This window comes from Crocuta crocuta, unplaced genomic scaffold, assembly GCF_008692635.1.
Source record: "Crocuta crocuta isolate KB4526 unplaced genomic scaffold, BGI_CrCroc_1.0 scaffold7, whole genome shotgun sequence".
Classification (NCBI taxonomy): Eukaryota; Metazoa; Chordata; class Mammalia; order Carnivora; family Hyaenidae; genus Crocuta; species Crocuta crocuta.
In genome coordinates, this window is record NW_027531904.1 from 10,732,501 (window position 1) to 10,752,375 (window position 19,875).

At 48.9% G+C, this 19,875-nt stretch overlaps 1 protein-coding gene across 3 annotated transcripts in view; it reads right to left on the reverse strand.

The window, feature by feature from the left end:
• Positions 1 to 8,598, reverse strand: part of ZFAND6 (zinc finger AN1-type containing 6) — a 69,589-nt gene extending 60,991 nt beyond the window's left edge. The window contains exon 1 of one of the 3 annotated variants that reach the window (XM_077774402.1): positions 8,443 to 8,598. The gene's annotated coding sequence lies outside the window, so the exon portion shown is untranslated. Of the gene's footprint in view, positions 1 to 388; positions 468 to 8,442 lie in introns of those variants that run through there. The other 2 variants (XM_077774403.1, XM_077774401.1) reach the window with 2 other exon arrangements.
• Between the last annotated feature and the right edge of the window lie 11,277 nt (positions 8,599 to 19,875).

Below are 19,875 nucleotides of genomic sequence, written 5' to 3' on the forward strand. Positions count from 1 at the left end.
AGGTGCGCCCACCGCAGGTGCCTCTCCGGCACCAGCACCCAAGTTTACGGAAAATGACCCGCCGCAGACCTCAAGATGTCACTCCTAAAACCGACAGGCGACTGCTCACACGTCCAGCCCCAGCGAAGCCTGTGGCCGGAGAGGACTCTGACCCACGATCGCAGTGACAATTTCTGAACTAAACATCATGGTAAAACAAAGTCAAGTTTGATTCTCTCAACACCTATTTCCTGTGCAAACAGCCCTTTTGTTCTGCTTCCCTGCTTGATTTTAATGTTCGGTTTGCGTCGGAAAACGGCCACAGTGACAAAACCTAGCATACACAGCAGCGTACAGGAGCAAGAGCGTAAAATAAAGGATTATTAAAAGATCGGAACAGAAATCCTACCCACAAAACCTGCACAATTTTCTGTTTGCTTCCCCTCAGATTAACTTCACTGGAAGCTGTGCTCCGCCGCAGCCAAGCCTGGGCCGCGAGCCCCGCCCTCTGCGCCGCTACTGGCCGAGGCCAGGCCGCCCCGCCCCCCCGGCCGGGCCCGGCGCTGTGATTGGCTGTGGCCCACATCCATTATCCTAAAGAACTTTTCCTCGCTAGCAGGTTCGGCTGCGCGCACCAAAAACCCCCTGATAAGCTGGTTTCTTAAAGAAACAGGAGGTAGTGTTTCAGTTTTCCCATCACATCCTGTTTGCTTACTCTTTTGTCTAGGCAATAAATACGCCAAGTAACAGCAGCGAACATCTGACAGAAGGAGCTTTAATTTGCAGTTTAGCGACTATCTGTTTAAACACAATGCTTTAGGCTAAATCATGGTGTATTTCTACAGAGCCATGAAGGTAAAGTTATGATTTATAAGACAGACTCCTTTTTCAGTAGAATTCTCATTTTGTCTGAAATTTTTAAAGTGGCAACAGAAAATCCACTGCAAAATTCTGCTAAAAAGAAAATAGTATTTTCTCTAAGACTTAAAATACCCTGATTTAAGGCATGTAAAATTGGAAAATATATGGCACTAAAATCCTAAACGCAAAATAGCTCTAAGTTACCAAATTCATGCATACACATTCTCAGCATCACAACAAAGTAAACATTTTGGTGACATCAAACCCTGATGTATCTACCTAAAAGGAAGGAAACACGGAAGCAGAAATACTATTTCATGGCCACCGCGGGGCCACCACCAGCTGACATCCACAAAGGGGAAAGGCAGCCTGCTCGAATGACACATCCCTGTGCAAAGTTTGGGAAGACTTAAGTTGCCTTATATTTAAAATTACAGTTCCCTTTTTAAAAAAAGCAGACGCGATTCTGCACCCACCTTGAGCATTAGTTAACTCAAGGGGGCAAGGGCACCCTATGGTGTATACGCCTCTGAAAACACCAAGTCACATTAAATGTTACCTCCAGGCTCTACCAACAGGCTATAGAAGCACTCGGATTTTTCAAAAAGACCTACTGTGACTTTATACATTGCTAAGAGTGCTATATTTCACTATATTTAAATTAGAACTGCTAATGTTTTAGTAGCTTGGCCCATCAAATATTACTGTCATTAATCCTTACCTGACTGAATACCACTCAACTTGTTCAGTAAAGTGTAATTTTCACCTCTACCAAAAATTGTAGCAGATTTATGAAAAAAGCCAAAAACAGCGAAGCAAATTAAAGTGGTTTCTTCTTAAAAATACTTCCAATAAGTTTACATAACAATTTTTTAAATTAAATGTACAGTTTTCAAAGTTCAGAATCTTGCAAGCATTATTCCTCAAAGAAAATCCATACATTACCACAACACAAAGCCAACGACCTTGTTTTGAACACAAAGAGAAGTCTGTACGAAACTGAAAATGCACATAACTGCAACAAGACATGAATATGGAGGAACACCCTGAAGAAGTCCAAACAGCTGCATCATCTATGATGCCTTTTAAGTGGACAAATTGAAAGAGCCAATTCACAGAGGCCTAGTCCCAAGATCCTTTGCAAGGATTCACCGCTTTGAATGCCCAGTACTTCACAAGTCAAGTTCAAGTTTTCTTCCCACTGTGTGGACATTCTTGCAAAAGAACACTGGAAGCAGATGAGGTACAGGAGCAAATAACAGAAAGGGGACATAAATCGAGTTACAGCATGAAACTTGGAAACATTTTAGATGGCCAAAATTTGACAGGGTTATAGAAAGAGACGGCAAACATTTAAATCTTAAAATGCGGCAAGCATAAAATCAGTACACAGTTACAGAAACCAAAAAATCTTTGCTCGGACATCAATTTTTCACTTCAGAGATAATTTGTATAAAATAGACACCTATCACATACACTGAAATGACACTGGGGCCCCTCCCGATCTATAACCAAAAAAGAGATATGGAGTTGGTTATGTCAGATTGTTCAAAGATCTCTAGGGCCTACTTGGAAGAACTTCGTGGTGACTGTGAAGTTAAAAATACAGGTTAAAACTACGGGGATTTTGCTCCATTTCTCAACCAGTAGCAGAAGAAAACAGCAAAATTAAATCAAAGGAAAGCAATACCACGACAGAGGTTATCTGAAGACAATACTGCTTCCCAGGAACAAGAGGCTTCCCTCATCGCACGTGACAAGACCGCTTTGAACACGGAGTACCCAAAGGGCGCACTGTGTACTCCTGGTGGGGGAGAAGCTCAGAAGCCTCCCCAAACCTACCAACTCTGACAACGGAGTGAGAGGCAAGCAACCAGAACCACCAGGCGCCACCTCGCTTTAACAAGACCCTAGAGCAGCAGCACCCAGCCAAACCTCTGGCTGGCACAGGGCACACAGGGGAGCGCTTTCTTAGGGTCTTAAGGGGCTGAGAATAGCTCGAACTGCTCTTCATACAACAGAAAGTAATCCTTGGCGTGGTCCCTGGACACCTACAGGCAGGCTTATGCAGTAGCTGATAAAAGGACCAGCTTGACATTGTCGGAGCATGACCGGGCCACCTGAGAAATCGTCTCAAAACCACTATCTAACAGAGAAAAAAAAATTACTAAAAAAAATATTTCCCTGACAAGTACACACTGCTTACAAAAGTGGGGCGTGCATCTGAGTTTGCAACTCCTGACGTNGAACCTTAAGGAGACAAGTGGATAGGAAAGCACAAAACAAGCTGAGATATCTTTCTAGAAGACAATACATTGCTTTGTTTTAAATCTAATGGGATAAACAAGGTCACCCATAAATGTAAAACAAAAAGGAACCGGGATCACAATGTCAGGACCAAGGTGTAAATAAAGGCAAGAGCAGTCACGTGGTACCTGACTCTCAAGATTGAATAGCTGCAACTCTTCACGTGCCAAAGAACATACCCCAGATGACTGAAGGAAACTGCCAGACACAGAAAATGATGGAAAACAGACTGGCTGACTTGTAGGTTCCCTCTCTCCTTAGCAGCCTAAGCTAGAAAAAAAAATAAAGACAAAGAGATAAATGATCCACACTAATGACTAAGATTAACTTTTATACAGCTGTCAGAAGAAAAGCTGCTTTTCACAACAGTCATGGGAAAATTTTAAAAATCCTACTCGCAGACAGCGAGCAATTGTGAAAAGCACAAGGTGAGCAGGTAACATCCTCAGACGATTATAAAGTAATGTTCAAAGTCAATACAAAGCTTATTAACTCATCAAACATTCTGACCACCTACTACGTGCTGGGCACCACGAGCTGCTGTGGACGCCACGTGGAACTGTCCCTCCCCTGGAGGCTCAGGGTCCAGAGTCTGACCTCTGCTGTCCAACAGGGATGTCACGGGAACCACAGCGATTTCGGCTTTCTAGGCGCCACATTAAAACATCAAAATAGTTCAATTGTAGTCCCATATGCGCCTTAACACAAACCATATAAAATGGCCTCACTTTGATAAGCAATCATTTTTAAAACTGAAGTTGTCTTTTTTTTTTGTACTACAAAGCAAGTTCATATTTCATACTTACAGACCAACCCAGACTTGCCATATTAACAGCCAGTAGCCACTTAAACTTGGCTCTGCTGTCCAACACAAGAGCCACCAGCCACGTACGGCCACCACACCTGGTGTGTTACGAGAGTGACTGAGGAACTGAATGTTTGCTGTTACTTATTTTAATTGATTAAAATAACCACAAGTGGCTATCTACCAGATCGGAAATAACAGCTCTGGCGGAAGAAACAGACACTAAATGACAAAAATCACCCAACAGACACTAAATAAAACGAATCACACCCACTTAATGAATTGCAGTTATTACAAATGTTTGCAGAGGAAACGTCCGATAGGGAACGAGTAAATACAGCCAACGGAAGGGCTACAGCTCACTTGGCAGCTCCAAGGAAGGAGCCTTCAAGGAACTGGCGGCTAAGCAAAAAGGCAGGGCCTACGGAAGGCCTCGAGTGGAGGGAACCTGAAAACACAGGACAGACAACGGAGGAGGGCAGCAAGCGGGAGAGCCGCTAACGTCCTGGGACGACACCGGCCCGGGTCCCAGGATGCAGACAGGCCAGCAAGGCCGAGCGGGAGCAGTCCGTCCAGGACACAACGCAAGTCCCCCAGGCGGTCCCCGCGGTCCCCCGCCCGCCCAGTGGGCTGCAGTCACGCTGACCTCGGGTCGGGCCCTCCCGGTGCCAGGGGCTCCCTGTGCTCGGAAGCCTCCTCCAGCTCTTTCGGATCTTAGAAGTCCGAGTCACAGTTCCAAATTCCCCACGGGACAGGCTTCGGGCTCAAAACTNTTATTATTTTTATTATTATTTTACTGTTCTGGAAGACTCGGGAAGCTAAAGAAAACTCCCCAAACAAACCTTGGTACCACGTGAAGCTTAAAGGTTACATCCTCATAGACACATTCTCAGGGCATCCAATCACCCCTTCCAATCTCTAGCAGCACACCGAATTTCTTTCCTGCCCAGTACCGGTGGGACTCCAGAAATTCTTGATTCGTTGGTTTGTTGATAACCTAGCTTTACCGATGACCGGAGACCGTGAGCTCCGTGAAAGCGGAGGCCCGGAGACCGTTGGCGGCGGCGGCCTCAGTGCCATGCACCCCGCCCCCCGGCCAGCAGGGAGCACCTGCAGGGAGGACTGGTAAGTAAATATTTACATGTGTTATGTGTCACGACATAAAGATCATAGCTAAAGCTATACTCAAAGGAGAATTTAATAGCACTGAATTTTATTATAAAACATTAAGTATAGAAATATAGTTTATGTTTTTAATTTAAAAACTCAAAACCCCCCAAAAAGTGAAGACCCTAAGGAATCAACTAAAAATCTCAGGAACAAAGCAACAGCTAAATATTGGGGGAGGAAACGGGAGGGAGACTTACAGCAACAAAATGAAAACACATTATTACACCCAATTACTAAAACAATGTGTGCTAGAATCAAAACTTAATATTAAATAGAAGCTAAAAAGAACTAAGTATATATATGCTTTCAGTATATGATAAAAGTAGCTTTATTTCAAGGCAACAAGGAAAAGATTTTTGTTATTAGGGCAAAACAACTGAGTAACTCTTGAGGGAAAATAAGAGAAGTTATTTCACTTCACGTATTATGTCAAAACAAGTCCCAGGTGAACAGAAAGAGGTAGATGTGAAAATGAAACCATATAAGGACTAGAAGAAAACAGTTATCTGGGCAGGAGAATCCATCAAGTATGAAAGTAAAGTAGAAGCCATAAAAAGAAAGTATTAACATAAACTTCTTAAAAGGTAAAAACTCAAGGTAAAAAAAAAAAAAATACCATAAGCAAATGAAGAGCCAGGGAAAATATGTGGTGTGTGTGACAAAACACTGCATCCTAAATCTGTGAAAGAATAAAAAGGCATCGCAAAGATAAACCACCACCCCAAATGAGTAGAAGACAAATTAGGAGATATAATACCCACCACTCCGCTCGTCATCATAATTAAGCTAAGGAGTACATCATAAATCCATGAAAAGAGAAGGCACGAAAGAAAATCATCAAGTGTTGGTGAAGATGTGGAGAAGACATGCATTCTCTCATATTTTTGGTAAACTTTACACTAATTTGGCCAACTGTATATTACAATGCTAGTTAAATGTTTAAAGTAAGATTTGGCAATATTTATAAAAATACAAAAAAATGTTCACATGCTTTGATTCAGTAATATTAAGATGGATAAAATCCTAAAGAAAGATGTAGAAAGACGTAGCTCGTAAGAGGGTCTTCAGCACACAGTAACGTGGCAGGTGACAACCACAGGAGGAGAAGATGGCGTGGCGTGGGCCCTCACAGAACCCTGTTGCTACGCGTGAAGTCAAAGACCAGAACCAAACCAACCACATCAGATGACAGGCTCACGGAGCTGAGCAGCCCAGTGGGCAGGGGCTGTGGCCCGAGGACATCGCTGGAGGAGTGACATTTGAGCAGAAAGAGGAGGGAGTGTGCGGCAAAGGGATCTGCAACAATTGTGAAGCCAGCGACTCGGGGCGCTCAGCCAGTCGGAACAGATAAGGACAGCGGCGGTGTGGGACTCGGGGACACGGCCGGCCTTCTCGGGCAGCACCGTCCCCACAGCTGTGCGTGGCTCAGCGCCCGAAACAAGTCCCAACTGCATTTCACGTTGAAAATACGCATCAGATTTTGAAGACAATCTTAAAAAAAAGTTAAGTAAAATATCTCATCAACGACTTCTTATGTTGATTGATCACTTATTGAAATCATAATATTGTGGGTTAAGCAAATTACATCTGACCTGTTTCTCTCCTTTTTTAATGTGGCTATCAGGAAATGTATTACTTATGTGGCTCCCGTCATATTCCCACAGGACATTAGTGCTCTAGGGTAAAGGTGCCACACATTTCAACTTTCTGTCGTGTACTGAAAGTCACCGGAGGGCGGTGAGCCTCTGACGTGCACACATAAATCACTGCTGTCCACAGGAGTAGCGCCCAGACTCCAGGACAGCGAGCACTGGGGAATGGATGCCACGCAGATGACTACGGTGTCACCTTGTGCACAGGAGAGGTGCGGAGACAGACCGCCTTTGGGGTAGGCCGTGAAGGTGGGGGCAGCCCAGTGCGCCTTACAACTAAACTCTCACCTGTTCTGAGGATCCACAAGCAGAAAGGCTGGCTGGGGGTGCACCGGCCCAAATGGTAACAACAGTTATCTATTCTTTGTAACTTTCTATTTCTTCTGAAAGTTTGGGGGCGGGGGGAGACACTTTGCCCTAAATACAAAAATGAGGCTTTTTTAAAGCTTTTAAGGAGGACACATAAAACACCCGGCCAAAAAAGCGCACCATGCTGTCCTCAAGCTGCACCTGCTGGTCAACAAGCCACCAGTACCGCGTCCTTGAAGACAAGTCACGGGAAGCCATCCCGCACTCGTGGTTCCCCGGCAGGAACGGCTCCCTAACTCGGGGAGCGCGTGGCCAGCACCCCGCTCTGGAAGCACGCCTTGGGGCACCCGCAGCACTGGGGCTACGGAACCACAAAGTACATAAATGTGTGGTGAACTCATCCTCACACCCGGCATACATCCTCCTCCTAAGATTTCGTACAAGATACTCTTTGCGACCCCACGGAAGAGCCGGGGCCGCAACCTCTTCCCGTGGAGGAAGCCTCTACCATCCGACAGGGGCTCCCCTTGGCCCAAGTTCGCAGGGCNGTGGGCGAGGGGCTGGGCCGGGAGAGCGGGGCGGCGCGGCGCGCGGGGGGGGGGGGGGGGGGTGGGGAGTCAGGACGGCTCTGTCCTACAGGAGCTGCTGGGGAGGGAAGGCTGCGCAAACCCGCGGAGGTCACGCGGGGCGGGGAGGCCCAGGGCGCTTTACTTCCCCGCAGCCAAGTGGTTTCCTACCCATTTACTTTTGCGCGGAAAGGGCAGCCGAGCCTGGCTTCCCACCCTGCGGTTCCGAGGGAAGCGGTCCTGCAAGCTGGGTTTCTCCCGCACGCATCCACAAAGTGCTGGCCGATCACCGGGGCTACGAATCTACGGGTAAAATACACCTGCCTTCCCCCTGACTCCCTGCACCCCCTAACGCGCCCGTTCACCCCAGAGACGCCCTCGGGCTCGGGCACCAGGAGCCGGAAAACAGGAAATGCTCCTGAGAGCGCGGCTGCTGACAGCCCAGCACAGTGAAAACCACGTTCCAGTGCCGGTCATACGGGACACGGACACATTACAGTGAAGACACGATGGACGGTCAAGCTTAACACAAAAATAACCTGGGCGCCTGGGGGGGTCAGTGGGTTGAGCATCCGACTTCGGCTCAGGGCTTGACCTCACGGTTCGGGGGTTCGAGCCCCGCGTCTGGCTCTGTGCTGACCGCTCGGAACCTGGAGCTGCTTTGGATTCTGTGTCTCCCTCTCTCTCCGCCCCTCCCCCACCCGTGCTCTGTCGCTCTGTCTCTCAAAAATAAACATTAAAAAATTAAAAAAAAAAAAAAGCAGCGTGGACGACCAGCTGCTAGAGCACACACCTGCGGGAGGCGGAGAAGCTGGGTGATAAACACCGAGCGGACCGGACTGATGCCGCAGGGGGGAGGGCAGAGCAGATAAGAGACTCGGGGGCAGATCCAAGTTCGGTTCCGGTTTTCGGTTTGGGAGCGACGAGTCCAGAAGTTTCTTCTCTGAACGGAGTCTTTCCGTACTTTTTCCCCTGCTTCTCAGAAGACGGCTCTGCCGAGCGTTAACCGCTGTGCGAAGGGGCGTCCACGCGGGACGGGGCGCCTGCGAGCAGCTNCTCTGAGACCCCGCCCCGCGGAGCGGCCGCAGCGCCCCAGCCCTCCCCCGGGCGCCAGGGCTGCCCCAGCCTGAGGCCCAGGCCGCGGCCCCAAGGCCTTCAGCCCCACCTTGAGGGAGGGTCCGGTCTGTTTTCAGATCTGATGTTGTATTCTCCGTGAATTTTTTGCATTACTGTGGATGTTCAAAAATACAATATTTGGGACGCCTGGGTGGCTCAGTCGGTTAGGCGTCCGACTTCGGCTCAGGTCATGATCTCATGGTTTGTGGGTTCGAGCCCCGCGTCAGGCTCTGTGCTGACAGCTCACAGCCTGGAACCTGCTTCCGATTCTGTGTCTCCTTCTCTCTCTGACCCTCCCCTGTTCACACTGTTTCTCTCTCAGAAATAAATTAAAAAATTAAAAAAATATATCAGAATCCTAGTATCTTGATGACTGAGCTTTTTGGTGCTGTTTACAATGTAAGCTTGAAGTGAGTACCTTGCTGTCTTCCTCCCAGTGGGGTCTCACTTTGGGGAGAAAAATGTTGGCGGGGCTGGCAGTGTAAAGGTTAGGTCTCTTGCAGCAGGTCTTGGGGATAAGACGCGGTTAACCATTAAGATGCCCGCCGGAAAGGCTTCAAGGAGGAGGTGGCCTGCATTGGCTTTGCACTCTGCATAGGGCCTGGCCATGCTGGGATCCCAAAGCAGCGTTTGCCTGCTCTCCTAAAGAGGCTGGAAGATACAGTTCGGAGTTGGAGAACAGGGTGATGTGTTGTGGGGTGACCGATGCTTCAGAGCGAGGTGAAGAAGGTCCAAAAACCCGCTCAGACACATTTTTGGCTCAGTGACGTTGAGCAGTTCCCATAACCTCCCTGGGTCTCAATTAGTTTGGGAAAGATCCGTGAACGGAACAAAGATTTTTCTGTTTTGCCTTCACCAATTTTTCTTTCTAATAGAGGAGATACAAGTAAAACACACGGTACGTTTCCGTGTTGTTAGAAGATGGTTCGGGGCGCCTGGGTGGCTCGGTTGGTTAAGGGTCCAGCCAGGTCGTGATCTCACAGTTCACGAGTTCGAGCCCCACGTCGGGCTCTGTGCCGACAGCTCAGAGCCTGCCTCAGATTCTGTCTCCCTCTCTCCCTGCACCTCCCCTGCCGTGCTCTGTCTGTCTCTCAAAAATAAATGAAAACATTAGAAACAAAAAAAGATGGGAAGAGGTAGAGACGGAAGAAAACACAGAGGGGCAGGTGGCAGTGTTAAGCACGGTCGTCAGCATAGGTGGGGTCTGAACAGAATTGTGAGGGGGGAGACCTATGAATAACCGGGTGAAGAACATTCCAGACTGAGCGCGATGGGAGCACCGGCCTCGAGGCAGGTGAGCTGGGAGGGAGGCTGCGGCCGTGAGCACTGGGGACGCAGGCGTACCTACCCCTGGGATCACTGGGCCACTTGAGGAAGTGGTAGCCTGTTTTCCGGAAGGGATGCGCTGTGTCACATTCGCAGGGGCAGGGAGTGAGGGGCCCAGTTTCTGCACAGCCTTGACCACACGGCTTCCCGTCTGTCTTCCGGGTTACGGCCCGCCCCAGTGAGGACAGGGTCTGGTGGTTGTGATTGCGTTTCCCTGAGGCCAGTGATGTTGGGGGTCTTTTCACGTGCTTAGTGGCCACATGTGGATCCTCCGTGGAGACATGTCTATCCAGATCCTTTGCTCATGTTGAAATCGGGTTCTTTGTCTTTTATTTTGGGGATGTAAGAGTTCTTTACGTACTCTGAACACGAGTGCCTTATCGGATATGTAATTGGCAAATATTTTCTCTCATTCGTGGTGGGTCTTTTCACTTGCTTGATGGTATCATTTGAAGCATAAAAGCTTTTAATTTTGCCTTCTCCTTTTATAAGTGCTTCTCTCCCCAACCTCACATTAGCCACAGATTTAACTGATCCTGCCTTAGAAATGTTTCTGAAGTGTACCCCCCACTGCCCTGTAACCCCCTTAGTATTTCTCACCTGAGCGTAAGCAGGAGCCGCCCATCCTATCCTCTCTTCTCGGCCCCACCTGGGGGGCTCTCCAGCTGCTTCCAGAAGGATCCCCCTGAAACACAAATTGAGCAGGTCCGTCCTCTGTGGGCTCCACATCCTCCTGGCACAGACCTCAAGCTCGTCCAGTAAGAGTGCCCGCAGCATTTAACACGCTCAGGCTGCAGGGCCGTGACCCCGACACCGTGAATCGGAATCTCCAGGGCATGAGCCTACGCGTCTGGGTCTCGTAAGCCCTCAGGTGACTTTTATTCTCTCAACAACTTCGCCTGCACCAGTGGTTCTGAGCCAGGGGTGATGCTGTTCCCCAGGGGCCATCTGGCACTGGCTGGAGACGTTTTCGGTGGTTACGCCTGGGGCGGGGGGCAGCTGTCACCCAGAGACACCCCAGGTGCCCAGGGCGGCCCCCCGCAGAGACCCAGCAGCCCCGGGTGTCACTGAAGGTGAATTGAGAGCCCTGGCCGTGTTTGTGGGAGATGAAATACACATGCATGTGAGTCTACCTGATTGGTCCCCGCCTCTACGGAAGGTCTGTGGCTCTGTAAGGACCGTCCCCGAGAACGACGACATACTCTTTCTCAGATTCTGAGGCTGCTCAGGCCGCTGGCCTTGGCCACTGAATGTGCTGCTGTACTCCGCCCGGACGGGAAGGTCCCAAGACCCACCCAGATTCAAGGGCGGGGAAATAGATCCTTCTCTTTAAAGCAGGGAACTTGCAAAGACTTTGTGGCCTTGTTAATTCAGCAGCAGCCTTCCTCTTCGCGCTNTGGGGGGGGGGGACCTGCCAGGGCCAGACCAGAATCTGAGGCTCTGGGCGGTGGGGGGGAGGGGAACGTGCCCCTGGAACCTTCTCAGAGACCGTGTCAGGACCAGTGTCCCTTCTCCTGACTTTGCATCAGTCTAAGCCAAAGGTTCTGAGATGTTTTAGTCCCAGGACCCTCGCACACTCAGCAATTATTGAGCACCACGGGGCGCCTGGGAGGCCCAGTCGAGTGTCCAACACTTGACTTCAGCTCAGGTCATGATCTCAGGGTCACGGGAATGAGCCCCGAGTCGGGCTCTGTGCTGACCATGGAGCCGGCTTGGGGCTCTCTGCCCTGCCCCACCCCTCTGCTTCTCTCTCAAAAATAAATATTTAAAAAAATTATTGAGGACCAAAGAACTTTTATATGTTGGCTACATCTATAAATATTTACTGTATTAGAAATTAAAAATGAGATATTTTAAAAATAAATATTAGTTTATTTAAAAAATAGTAAGAACAACCCTTTTAGATGTTAAGAAAAACATGTTTGGGGCACCTGGGTAACACAGTCGGTTGACTGCCTGACTCTTGGTTTCAGCTCAGGTCATGATCCAAGGTCATGGGATTGAGCCCCACATTGGGCTCCAGGCTGGGCGTGGAGCCTGCTTGAGAGTCTCTCTCTCTCCCTCTGCCTCTTTCTCGCTCACATACTCTTTCTCTCTTTCTAAAAACATAAAAACAAAAATAAATTTCAAATGGAAATTAGCTATATTTTCCAGAATATGTGTCCGTAAGAAGAATGACACCACGTTACATTTGTGTACATTTCTTTAACTTTTTTTAATGTTTATTTATTTTTGAGAAAGAGAGAGAGAGAGAGAGAGAGGGTGAGGGGCAGAGAGAGAGGGAGACACAGAATCCAAAGCAGCCTCCAGGCTCAGAGCTGTCAGCACAGAGCCCGACGCGGGGCTCGAACCCACGAACCGTGAGCTCATGACCTGAGCCGAAGTCGGCCGCCCAACCACCCAGGCGCCCTGTGCACATCTCGTTAATGTTTAACAGAGGCGGCCTGATTCTCGTTTGTTTCTGCACCATCTCTGCTGCAGTATCACACATCATGTTGCCTCTGGAAAACTCGACCGCACGCTCATAAGAAAAAGGCAAATCATGACTTAGTATTACTGTAAAAACAGTTTTGATGTCACAGACCCCTCCCCAAACTGTTTCAGGGACCCCCAGGGGTCCACGGACCGCACTTGAAGAACCACCGGAACTAGTCCAGCTTGCCCGGGCCAGCAGCTCCCTGGCTCAGGGTGTGCTTCTGCCCACGTACGGACATTCACGCATCCAGTTTCCAGCCCTTTTATGACTTTACTCTTGTGTCTGTACTCTCTGCCTATCCCTACCAAGCTCCTACTCATCCCTCAAAACCCACTGCACAGGCCTGCTGCATGCCAAAGGCCTTCTGGACTCCTTGAGGCTTAGTTAGGGCTCCCCCCTCACGTGTTTTCTCACGCCCTGTCCCTCCATCTGCAGGGGCCCTTACCCTCTCCAGGCTGCAGTTGATCAGCCCATATGCTTGCCTCCTCCTCGACCAAAAACGCATTTTTCTAAAGTTTGGGGTTTTGTTTCATATTGGAATGAAGTGAAGGTTGTAAACTGATCTGTTTGCAAATGGCTAGTGAAGGGCCCTGAGGGCTGTTCAGCCCTCCCCTTCCTCCGGCCTCTTCCTCCTTTATCTGAAGCCTCCTTTATCATATACTCATGTCTTGTGCACGACGGGTGGTCGGTCTCTTCCTCTGCTTGTGCACCGTGTCCGGCTTTGTCCAAGCCCCATGACGGGTAACCCGCAGCCGCCAGAATAAGGCTTAGTGTCTGGTGGCCTCTGTCTTTCCATCGACTATTGCTCTTTTTCTTCTGAATTTTTTTTAGAAGTTCTGATCTGTTCATGTCTTCAAGTTAACTTTGGAATAATTTTACCAGTTTCCAAGAAATAATCTTGTTAGGGGCGCCTGTGTTAAGCATCCGACTCTTGATTTCAGCTCGGGTCATGATCTCACGGTTTGTGGGTTCAAGTCCTGCGTTAGGCTCTGTGCTGACAGCGTGGAACTTGCTTGGGACTTTCTCTCTCCCTCTCTGTCTGCCCCTCCCCCTCCTCCTCTTTCCCTCTCAAAATAAATTTAAAAAAAATTTTTTTTAAAAAGAAAGAATCCTGCCGGGAGTTTAGCTGGATTACATATGCCTAAAAGGGCTCAGCGGAGCAGGGAGAGGAACGTTTATCTTCCCAGAATTTGGATGGCCCATCAAGAGGTCTGAGGGGGGTTCATTTTTTATTTATTTGGCTTGAAAAAAGGCTCTCAACAGATTTTGTTTCCTTAATTTTATATTAGTGAGTGAAATATTAAAGAGAAATGCACACAACTGTAGTATTTCTCCTTAATGATTCACTCAGTTATATAACGCTTTGTTGATACTGTGGATAAATTGTCATTTTTTTCTTATATTTTCAATCAGGTCATTGATAATATAATTGCTACTTAATTCTATATATCTTATTTTATACCTAAGCACTTAACTGATCTTCTTAAAATATTTTTTAATAGTGGTACCTGGGTGACCCAGTTGGTTAAGCGTCCGACTTAGGCTCAGGTCATGATCACATGGTTTGTGGGTTCGAGCCCCGCGTCGGGCTCTGTGCTGACAGCTCGGAGCCTGGAGCTGCTTCGGATTCTGTGTCTCCCTCTCTCTCTCTCTGTCCCTTCCCCCCCTTGCACTCTGTCTCTGTCTCTCAAAAATAAATGTTAAAAAAATTTTTTTAAATACTCTTTAATAATTTTTCAGTTTGTTGCATTGTTTTTTTAATCAAGATAATATTTTCCCTCTTCCTTTCTAATCTGTATCCTTTTTATGTCTTAACTGCTTGTAGCCAGAATTGTCGTGCCGAATTAAATAATACTGACAATACCTGACACCAAAGACTAATTTCTGACAAATGCTGATTTATTGGGAATAAATACTTATTTAAAAAAGTGATGCCAAGGAAATGACTTTTATGTTTCTACATAGTGTTGATGAGAAGTGGCCGTTGAACGTATGTGTGTATTTTCCACACACATCTGTGAAGACCACTGCTAAGACCCCTTCATTTGATCTGTAGCCCTGAAATCGCGGGGAGCGGGCTTTCTGGGACCCACCTTTTCCTGCACCTTCTACTCTTCATCTTTATCTCCCAATCTAGCCCAGGCCATCAGTGCTGTCAAGTTGGCTTCCATTGGCTTCCATCAAGTCGGTTCTGAGTGCCGTCCGGCCTGGGGTGCACACCTCCTTCTGCACCCGGCCAGGCTGCGCCCTCGCCCGGAGGACACCTCCCTGCAAGGGAGAGAACAGGCAGAGGAGCAGGAGTCTCCTCCCCGCCCGCCATGTCCACCTCCGTCTGGTCTTACCTACATTCCTTCGCTCTCTTCTCTCCCCCCTGCAAACAGGAAGGAGCCAGCCTGCCCGGTGAGGGGGCTGGCGCTCAGGCACTCCCCCTGCAGCAGATGCCTCCCCCCACCTTCCCGGGGCCCAGGTTCCACCTGCTGGGAGAGGAAGGGGCAGGGATGCCCATCGCCCGCCCACGCCCTGGCCACGAGAACCGTGAGTGCGCTGTGCTTCCCCTTCTCTCCAGGGAGCCCGGAGTCTCTGCACTCAGACTTGGCAGCGGCGCTCCTGGGAACTTTCTCGTCTCTGCGTGACTCACTGGTCAGGCTTCTGTTTCATCAATTTTGATAATTCTTTTCATTAAAAAGTGGCCTGTTTCATCGAGATTTTCAAATGTGTGTGGTCCGTCTGCGCTGAGTCCCACCGCCTGGGGTGTAAGATCCCTGCGGGTCACAGACCCCACCCCCCACCCCCCCAGCGGCCAAGGACCCTCGCGGCACCGTGCCTGGCTTGGGGTCACCGAGTCTAGTCGAGTGGGGTGTCACTCGCCCCATCCAGGCAGGCCGTCCTGGCCACCCTCTGCACCTAGAACTCTCCTAAGCCACCTGCGTACCCTGTTCTTCATCCTAACGCTGACCACCAGGCTGCACTCCTAGAGTTCAGAGGATTGTCTGCTTTCGTTTTCATTTTAAAAACGCACCATCTTGTGGCACCGGGATGCCTCAATGCGTTAAGCATCTGACTCTTGATTTCCACTCAGGTCATGATCCCACAGTGTGTGGGCTCCAGCCCTGCATAAGGCTCTGTGTTGACAGCGCAGAGCCTGCTTTGTAGTCTGTCTCTCCCTTTCTCTCCATCCCTCCCCTGCTCATTCTCGCTCTCTCAAAATAAGTAAATAAACTTAAAAAAAATCTATACTGCAAAACATTAGAAAGTAAAAAAAAAAAGTAAAAATACACCATCTTATATTTATTAATTCCACTCTTTTTTTTAGCTGCTGATTGATTTAAATACTTGACCTTAGTTACCTACTTCCTAGTGGTTTCACTGGGACACTCCCCGCTTCTCCCAAGTCCGTACAGGGGGCGTGTTCTGCTGTTCTCTCTCTGGCACAGAAGTTACGAGGGGAGACCCCTCCACGCCGAGGGTGCCTTGCTGCCTGTGGGTCCCGCACTGATGTCCACGCTGGTCTGTCCATCCCCCGCGAGGCTCCTCTGGTTTGTATTTTCAGAGTATCCCTTCTTCTAGCCCATCTCAGTCTGAGAACGTGTCTGGAGGACACAGACAGGGTGGTATCAGGGCGGGAGGGAGCGGGGGGCTCTTGGAGCAGATAGGGGGCAGTAGGTCAGAACCAAGGAAATCCGAATCCGGCGTGAAGCGCAGGTAGTAACAGCAGCTGTGTCAGTGTTGCTTCGCTGAGCACGACGCATGTACCGGACGATGGTACCAATAGGTGAAATGGGTGTGGAGTATATCAGATGTCTCTGTACTGTTTTCAGGTCTCTATAATCCAAAAGTACTCTAAACTTAAAATCATATTGAAAAAGAAAACCTCTGTAACCCCTCAGACACTCATCAGACCCTGTTTTTTTTATGTTTATTTATTTATTTAGAGAGAGAGAGAGAAAAAGAGAACATACACCCCTGTGAGCAGGGGAGGGAGAGACGGAGAGAGAATCCCAAGCAGGCTCTACATTCAACACAAAGCCCAATGTGGGACTCGATCCCATGACCCAGGGATCATGACCTGAGCCAAAATTACGAGTTGGACACTTAACCACCTAAGCCACCCAGGTGCCCCTTTAATTTTTTTTAATTTTTTAATGTTTGCTTATCATTGAGATGCTAGAAAGAGATAGAGCGTGAGCAGGGGAGGGGCAGAGAGAGAGGGAGACACAGAATCCGAAGCAGCTCCAGGCTCTGAGCTGTCAGCACAGAGTCCAACATGGGGCTTGAACTTAAGGACCATGAGATCATGACCTGAGCTGAAGTCGGACACTCAACCGACTGAGCCACCCAGGCGCCCCTAATTTTTTTTTTTTTAATTTGAGAGAGAGAATCCCAAGCAGGCTCCGTGTTCAAGACAGAGCCTGACGTGTGGCTTGATCCCATGACCCTGGGATCATGACCTGAGCCCAAATCAAGAGTTGGATGCTAAACTGACTGAGCCCCCCAGGCGCCCAGAACCTGTTTCCTCTCCAAAGGGTTCACGGGCATCAGTGACCTGCCCTGGCTGGGCCTGGGGCCAAGACGCCCCACTACTGGCCCCTTGGTGAGTGAGACAGAGGCTGCCTTCTCCAGGAAGCCTGTGTGAAAGGAGGCAGGTGCTGAGTGTTCCCTGTTTGCCCCCGGGGACTGCCTCCAGGAGCGTCCAGCTGCTGTGGGTCCGTGGGAGACCCTGGCAGGAGACGGGAGGCAGAAGGGCCCTGAGGCCTGGGTACTTGCTCGGGAGCAGCCCTGCTGGGTCACGGAGGTGGCTGAGCATCCGTCAAGGTCACGGTGCCCATCACCGTGGCCTCTCGCACTCAGCTCCTCATGTCGGTTCTGGGAGCAGCTCCTATCAGCCCAGAGCACAGCCTGCCCCCAGCACCACGGGCGGGGGCTTATCGGCGGCACCCGGCGCCCCAGCAGTGCCCGGGGAGCAGACACACGCATGCTGGCCCTCGATAAACGCTTGCCAGACGAATGGGCCAGCCACTGAATCACCGAGTGGTATGGTCACATGCTGGCCTTGTGACTGGTGGCCACACCGCCCGGTGGTTACAACGCCATGCGGTCAGCGCTGGGCGCAGCTGGTGGCTCCCCCAGGGACCAGCTCGGGGATCTGGGGCAAGTTTTTGGAGCTGACAGGGCTCCGTTCCTTCTCCTTCAGGTGGGGATCGCACTGTCGTCTTCACTGAGTGGATTAAACGAGAAACAATTCAGGCAGGATGCATTCATGCAGCGCGTGGCCCGAAGATAAACGCTCTGTAAACAGCAGTCATACCTGCTGTCGAGCCAGGCATGGCTGAAATCACACGGCCTTGTGCAATAGGTAATGAGGGAAGACAATTAACACAAACGTAATTGGCAAGTAAGGTTGTAAACACGTCCCACGCAGCGAGTAAACAAACAAACCCAGAGGCAAACGGCCCTGAGATACTGCGTCCCACCTCCAGGGTGAGCCGGTCACTGCAGTGACACTTAGAGCTGGAAAGGACATGGTCAGGGACGCGCTGCCGTTCGTGTGGGGCCCAAAACTACCAGAATGCAGTAGCTTCAAATTTAAAAAATGTTTTTAATGCTTATTTATTTTTGAGAGACAGAGAGAGACAGAGAGACAGCGTGAGCAGGGGAGGGTCAGAGAGAGAGGGAGACACAGAATCTGAAGCAGCTCCAGGCTCTGAGCCGTCAGCACAGAGCCGGACGCGGGGCTCGAATTCACAAACCGTGAGATCATGACCTGAGCCGAAGTCAGAGGCTTAACCGACTGAGCCACCCAGGCGCCCCAATAGTTTCAAATTTAAAATGCACCTATTTCGGGGTGTCTGGGTCACTCAGTCGGTAGAGCCTCCTACTTTGGCTCAGGTCATGATCTCATGGGTGGTGGGTTCGAGCGCCAGGTCAGGGTCTGTGCTGACAGCTCAGAGCCTGGAGCTGCTTCACATTCTGTGTCTTCCCCTCTCTCTGCCCCTCCCCTGCTGTGCTCTCTCAAAAGTAAATAAATGTTACCTATTCTCAAAATGAAATAAATAAATGTTAAAAATTTTTTAAATAAATAAAATAAATTACATGTATTTATATTTATGTATACACATGCATGCCTAGGAAGTAGATGGGAATATTACATATCACACATTTAATAGTTGCCTCTGAGTTCTGAGTAGTGGGATTATGGGTGATTATTACGATTGGCTTTTTTTCATGTACTTTTCATGTTTTCACCAATGACCTTGTAGTTTATTTTATTTTATTTTATTTTATTTATTTATTTTTTAAATTTATTTATGAGAGAGAGACAGCTTGAGCAGGGAGGGTCAGAGAGAGAGGGAGACACAGAATCTGAAACAGGCTCCAGGTTCTGAGTTGTCAGCACAGAGCCCGACGTGGGGCTCAAACCCACAAATCATGAGACCATGACCTGAGCTGAAGTCGGACGCTCAATCAACTGAGCCACCCAGGTGCCCCTATTTTTTATTTGTTTTTGAGAGAAAGAGAAGACGAGTGAGTGAGGGGCAGAGAGAGTGTGGAGCCTGACGCAGGGCTCGAGCTTGCCCAATGTGGGGCTTGAATCCCCAAATCATGAGATCATGACCTGAGCTGAAATCGGGTACTTAACCGAATGAGTCACCCAGGCGCCCCGACCTTGTATTTTATAATCTGAAAGGAAATTTCCTAAAAACCAAAAAAATTGAACAGAGAAAAACCTAATAAAACTGTATGGTATGATCAGCAGTTGAGGAAAGTAGGCGAAAGTCTGTGTATGGAGAAAAATCTGGGAAAAATGAGAATTTAGTGGAAATCGGATGTTAAATATCTTTCTTCCTCTTCTGAATTTTCCACATTTACAGTTATGAATCCCTAGTGCTAAAAGGAAGCATAATCTTTTAAATTTTCTTAATAACACGGTTAGGTGTGTTCAAACATGGTCATTTTCGAGATGAAGACACTGATAGCCCAGCCGTGGATTGGGTGCCACGATGGGTCAGCCTCCAACTGGGTCCCAGGGCCCCTAGCTTTGAATATTTGGATTTAAACATTTAAATGCTTTGACTAGAGCAGATTGCCCTCAGTAATGTGGGTGGGCTCCACCTAATCAGTTGAAGGTCTGCATAGAACAAAGACTGACCCCNCCACGATGGGTCAGCCTCCAACTGGGTCCCAGGGCCCCTAGCTTTGAATATTTGGATTTAAACATTTAAATGCTTTGACTAGAGCAGATTGCCCTCAGTAATGTGGGTGGGCTCCACCTAATCAGTTGAAGGTCTGCATAGAACAAAGACTGACCCC